The sequence below is a fragment of the Lepidochelys kempii genome, chromosome 22 (assembly GCF_965140285.1).
Source record: "Lepidochelys kempii isolate rLepKem1 chromosome 22, rLepKem1.hap1, whole genome shotgun sequence".
NCBI lineage: Eukaryota > Metazoa > Chordata > Testudines > Cheloniidae > Lepidochelys > Lepidochelys kempii.
Window position 1 is genome coordinate 16178693 of NC_136401.1, and position 6361 is coordinate 16185053.

Sequence of the window (6361 nt, forward strand, 5' to 3'; positions counted from 1 at the left end):
CGGATGCCGGACCCTGAGCCTCAGCGCACCCCCCGGGGCTGGAGCCATGAGCGTCAGCTTGCCAGCATGCCCCTGTGGCGAGGGGTGTTCAGGGAATCTCTGCGTGCTACCCCTACCCACAGCACCGGCTCCACAGCTCCCATTGGCTGGGAACCACGGCCAATGGGAGCTGCGGGGGCAGCACCTGCAAGCACTGGCAGCGTGCACCGCGCAGAGCGGCCTGGCCCCTCCGGGGAGCAGAGCAGCACAGAGCCAGGGCAGGCAGGGATCCTGCCTTTGCCCCGCTGCACTGCCAACCAGGAGCCACCAGAGGTAAGCACCTCCCAGCTGGAGCCTGTACCCTGCACCTAATCCCCTACTCCAGCCCGGAGCCCTCTCCAGCACCCAAACTCCCACCCAGAGCCCGCACCCTGAACTTCCTGCCACACCCCAACCCACTGTCCCATCCTCGGCCCCACCCCCGCAGCTGGTGCTGCACCCCCTCCTGCACCCCAATACCCTGCTCCAACTCTGAACCCACTCCAAACCCCCTGGCCCATCCCTGGCCCCACACCCGCAGCTGTACCCCTTCCCACACCCCAATCCCCCACCCCAGCCCTGAGCTCACTCCCACACTCCAAACCCCCAGGGGCCCCACAAAATCTAGTAGCCCTGGGCCCAGAGGAGAGTTAATCAAGCCCTGTTACCAAGCACCAGATATCTCCGGGAAGGAAACCAGCCATCTGCTAGATGAACACAGAAGGATACAGATGGCCTCACTGCACTAGGGACTCTCTCCCCTCTCCAATCTTTCTTTTGCCCTTCTTTCGGCTGTCCCTGCCCTCCTTCTCCCTCTGTCCTGCTTTTGCCCTCCCCTTTCTCTCTACCTTTACTCCTCCCTCTCCTTCATTCCCCCTCTTTACAGCCTGCCTCTCCTGGTCTGACTCACGCCATCCCCACTTCGCCTTCCCATCACCAACTCCCTGAAGCATGAATCACGTCCCGTGTCATCAGCTTCGCTTGTCTTCACTCCCCGACTTAGTGAAAGACTAGAGGTGCCAAGGAATTAGCAGGGTGCTGTAGAGAGTGGAGATCCCCCCATATCAGTCTAGGGAGGGCAGGGAGTAAGGGGGACTTGTTCTTTGCTGTTACCTCCCCTACTGTATGTTCTATTATCAAACTCAGAAGCTCCTTCCTCCAGCTCCATTTGAAAGAGAGGGACAGTTTCTGTTGTGCTAGATGGATCCTTCTTTTAACAGACATGATGATGTATGTGTTCCAAGAAAAAGGACCTGCGGGACCAGGGATGTCCAGAGATCTGTTCCTGGCTGTGACCCAGGGCAAGTCACTTCACCTCAGAGCAACTCTGTTTCCCCATCTATAAAACAGGGAAAATATTTCCCTCCCTTGCAGGGTTGTCATGAGGTTTATTTAATTAGCTAATGTTTCTGAAGTGCTTTGAAGATGTAAACCACGATATAAATGCTAGGGAATGAACTCGGCACAGGCTCACATCCTGGATGACAGGCTCAAATCCTGTATGGGGTTGCAAACTGATGCAGAATGAGACCATGAGGGGCAATTTCTGCTCTTGGTTACATGCTACAAATTCCACACGGGAGTTGCCATGTAACTGAGCACAAAGTTAGATCCCAAGTGACACAGTTATTGATCCTGAGCTCAGCTCAGAAATAATATGAACAGGGAGCCAGAGGATTAGTTGCTATAAATGCTGTAGCTTCCTTGGTTTTCCATACTGTAAATTCAGTATAGCCATTTCTTGCACCAAGTCTTTAGATATTTATTGTTTTTCTTACAGTCCCAGCTCCCGGAATCCTATGATTACGGGAGAATCTCATCTGCCATTTTAATAAATAATACCACCACCACCTCGCTCGTAATCCATAGATCTCAGAGCACTTCACCACGGTGGTCAGTATCATTATCTCCATTTTACCCCATGGCTACCCAGCAGGTCAACAGCAGAGCCAGGAACAGAATGAGGTCTCCTGACTCCCAGCCCTGTGCTCTTGCCGCTAAGCCACACAAACACAGCTGCAGAGAAAAGCTTCAAAACCTCACCCTACAGACTCAGAGCCCCAGAAGGCAAATTACAAAAGTGCAACATTTATTATTTTTAAGCCAATTTCATGATTTGAGGCAGGGGCTAGCCCATGACTTTTGAATGCTTGGGGTGGGCCATGCTCTGAATTACAGGGGTATAAATTGCACAGACAAGGAGTTTAAGTTGCTGTTAACTGTAAAGGGGCAGGAAGCCCCCCTCAGTTACACTGGCGTAAACCAGGAGTCACTTTACTGAAATAAATGAGTGTTGCATTAGTACAAGATGGTCTTTTTGTGTTTGAACAGCACCTAGCACAAAGGGGCTGTGGCCCATGACTGGGCCACTCCAGTGCTACCACAATATAACAAATGATTAATGGGAACGAAGGCCAGTAAGCGTAACTTGCATTGAACCAGAACCAAATTCTGCTCTCAGGGACCAATCCTGGTCCCATTAAAATGAATGAAAAGATTCCCAATGACTATCATGGAACCCAGATTTGGCTCTCAGTTTCATCAGTGTAAATTACTCAATGTCAGTAGAGTTACTCTGGTATAACTGAGCTCAGAATTGGGTACTTGGCCTTCAGTGAGTGTGAAAATCAAGTGTAACTAATTTAAGCATTCTCATCCTCCTTTTAGTGACTCTTCCTACCACCCATGCCCCATCTCCTCACTGTCACACTTGTTTTGCACTAGTTAACCATTTACACCAATCATGTAACTCACACAACTAATTTAGTCCTGCATCCCTTTGGCTTAGCTGCCTCTCCCAAGAAGGTACAGTTGACTTTAATGAGGATATATCTGGTCCATTGCTTGTTACAGATTTCTGAGATCAGGTTTATAATTAAAACCCCCACATCATGACTCACATTTTAAACAAGCCTTGCACTTAAGTCTTATTTCACACAAGTTTTATGCTAGTGTAACTCCAGTGGCTTCAGTGGCTTTACTCCTGATTTACACTGATGTGAACTAGAGTGGAATGAGGCCTCTGAACTTGTTTTTACTTGCTGTAGTTGGAAATTAGGCACCGTACAATGGATCTAGGAAAAGCACTCTTATGGTCATGAATCATTACTATCTCTGTTTTTCGTTGGATTGATTTATACAGACCCTGATGGCAATATGGATTATTTATATATTTGTTCACCACAAGCTTCCCTGAGATTGGGGCTTCCCTTACAAAAGCACATTGGCGTATCCTCGGTAAGAGGAAGGTGTGTAAAGAGAGGGTGCATAGTCCAGTGGTTAAAGCACAGGGCAGGCAGGCAGGCAAGTGGTGTTCTGTTCCCAGCATTGGGCTGCTGTGAGAGTCAGTGCAAGGGAGTAAAACCAAAACTGGAAATCCAACAAGAAATTGGGGGGAAAGAAACCCATGAATAAATATCCTAACCAAAAAAAACCACTGAAAAAACCTAAGAGGCTCCATTTCTTGGCAGTCGTGTCCATGAAAACATTTAAAACAATTTAAAAAAATAAATAAATCCAAATTGGTTTCACAAAACCGTTTTTTAAAAAAGCTGATTTGATGTCATTTTTTCAATTGAAAATTTTTAAACACCTCTGCGACCTGTGCCTTAGTTTCCTTCAATTTTACACATGGTTAGTAACCTTGACCTACTTTGCAAGGGTGCTGTGAAGCCGAGTGTGTTCATATACATAAAGGGCCCAGAGTTCCTCAGATGAAAGGTGCTGAAGGGCAATTTAAAAGCTCCAAACATGGGTGTAGCCTGTGAGTCAGGGATTGTGCCCTGCCTTATATGTGGGAGAAATGGGTTTACACTATCCCTAATGCGGTGTACTATGCATGAGACATAGATGCACCCTGCAGGAAATATTGGGGTGCCCTGGGCAAAACACACATAGACCCTAAACAAATATGAACACATCTGACAGAAATGGGCATGTCTTTATGCAAAGAAAGGTGTGCTAACTCAGGGTAACTAACCCAAATTAGCTAACTCAGGCTAAAATAGCAGTGAGGACATGAAAGCTCAGTTTTAAACTCAGGTTAGCAGCTCAAATTAAAGATTGCAGGGAAGCCAGGGATTAAACTCAAGCTATTAATTTGAATTAAAAAAAACCAGTTTGCCGTCTTCACTTCTACCTTAATCAGAGTTGCCTAAACTGGGTTAAGAATTTACTTATTTGCAGTGAGGAGCTAGTGTGCTAAAAATAGCAGAATGGACGCTGTAGCACTGGTGGCAGGGTGGGCTATCCGCCCCCGTCCAAGGCCGCCTGACCCCTTAGGTCTGAGCTTGGGTGGCTAGCCCGAGCTGGCATCCACGCTGCAAGGGCCACACAGCTATTTTTAGCAGGCTAGCTGGAGCAGAGCTAGCGTGAGTCTGTCTCCTCGGGCTGGGATGACCCCCAGGACATAGATACAGCCTGTAGTAACCACAAATCTGTCCTATGAAAAAGACAGCTGTGCCCCAGTGGAGCAGCGTCGGTAGGCTGGCCTGACTTGACTGGAATACCGATGGGAGCTATAGCCTGGGAGTCAAGACACAGCCCACCCTAAAAGCTACCAGCCGGGGACTGCTATTAATCCTCAGAATTCCCCACCATCCTCCCCGGCACGGGCACCCCTTGCAGTCAAGCTGCTACAGCAGTGCTTAACAACGAGGTCAGAAAGACTGTGTCTGGCTCATCTTTCAGATAGGTGAGTACAGGATCGATCCACAGCAGAGGCCAAAGATAACAAGTGGGAGGCGGGTCACGTGTCAGCGAGGAGTTTTCTGACCGTCATTCAATGAAAGTGAGGTGCACCAATGGAAAAGCAAAGGTGGCGGCCTTTTCCTTTAGCCCTTTCAGCCATGTCCAAGGGCAGCCCTTCAGAAGCAACCTGGCCAGGAAGCTGGGCAGCGTGGGGGCCGGGGGGGAGGGCAGGGGGGTTGCATTTAGCCCTCACTCACTGGGCACGATATAGCTATGGTTATCAAACCTGGAGCACCCCACAGGCTGACAAGGACAGCTTGGGATTCTGCAACAAGCAGCAGAGACCGGAAGGGGGTAGGCAAAGCTGACACTACACAGAACTAACGTACAGCAGCCAGTCAATACTAGTAATGCTTTTGGCTCAAAACACTCTGCCGACTCAAGGCAAACACAACCCAGCATGCAGGAAGCTAGCAAGCAGATATAATGTAGGCCTGTCTGCTTTTGACTACAGTCCATTGGCTATGATCAGAATAGTTCCCCCTCCTTGCATGGGTAGCAGTTAGAGGCACTGCATGATTCTGCAGGAACACAGAGAGCGTGCGCGTGTAAACGCATGACCGTCACCATCTTGCCTGACACACCAGGGAGTGAACTGGGGACCTCGGAGCTGACGAGTATGAACTGCTGTTGCTTGAGCTAAAGAGCAAATGCTCCCTGGCTGAGGCTGTAACAAACGCATCTCCCCTGTGCTCATCATACACAGCCCCTTAGCCACAGCAGGGTTTTCTGCCCCCTAAAACCTCCACAACTTCATTACTACTGGTCTAGCTCCCACTGTGGCAGAATTAGCATGTACAAAGTTCTGGCATTCAACACTCCCTCCTCATCGCCCGGTGCTGCCAACCCCAAACATTCAAAAAACCAGGAGCCAGGCCCTCTCAAAATATAGGACTGGCTTTAAAATTGTGCAGGTTTATAAGACGACACAGAGTTACTCTGAATTTACATCAGAGGAACGGAGATCAGAATCTGGACCATAACCCTTTGCACTTCCTAACCAGACCCAGAGGGGTAGAAACCCAATTGCCTCTCTTTGAGCTGGTCTATTGTCTTCATTCTTCAGCTTTAATGCCAGTTTGAAAAGCTCTGCATATTTTTCTCAGTACATGTGAGAACAGACTACTCCACCCTGGAAGGTTCTTTAATCACTTTCAGTTCCGCAGGGCTGTTGCTGAGATCCTTTCAGCTCGTAGGCTACCAGTTTGTTGCTTTTAAGTTTTCTTTCTCTTTGTCTCTCTCCGCACTGATAAAATCCTTAATTAAAAAAGATAAGAATTGAGGACTGAGCAATTTCTGGAATCCAGATCCAAGGCGTAGGCTGCTCAGATTCACGGCTTCGGTTCTACCCACTACAGACCAGCTGCAAAGTATGGACCTTGACCTAACTTCCTTCAGAGTGTGGGTGCTTAGATTTGGGGTTCTGGTGTGGAGCCTCTCTAATAAAAAGTATTATGGGGAAAAATGACACTCTCATCCTAAAGGAATAAACCCATTTTAGTATTGAAACTGAAACTAAGCACAGACCACAGGCCTGCTGGACACCCTTACTGGGTGTAAATCCGGAGTAATTCCCCTGAAGTTAGCAGAGTGA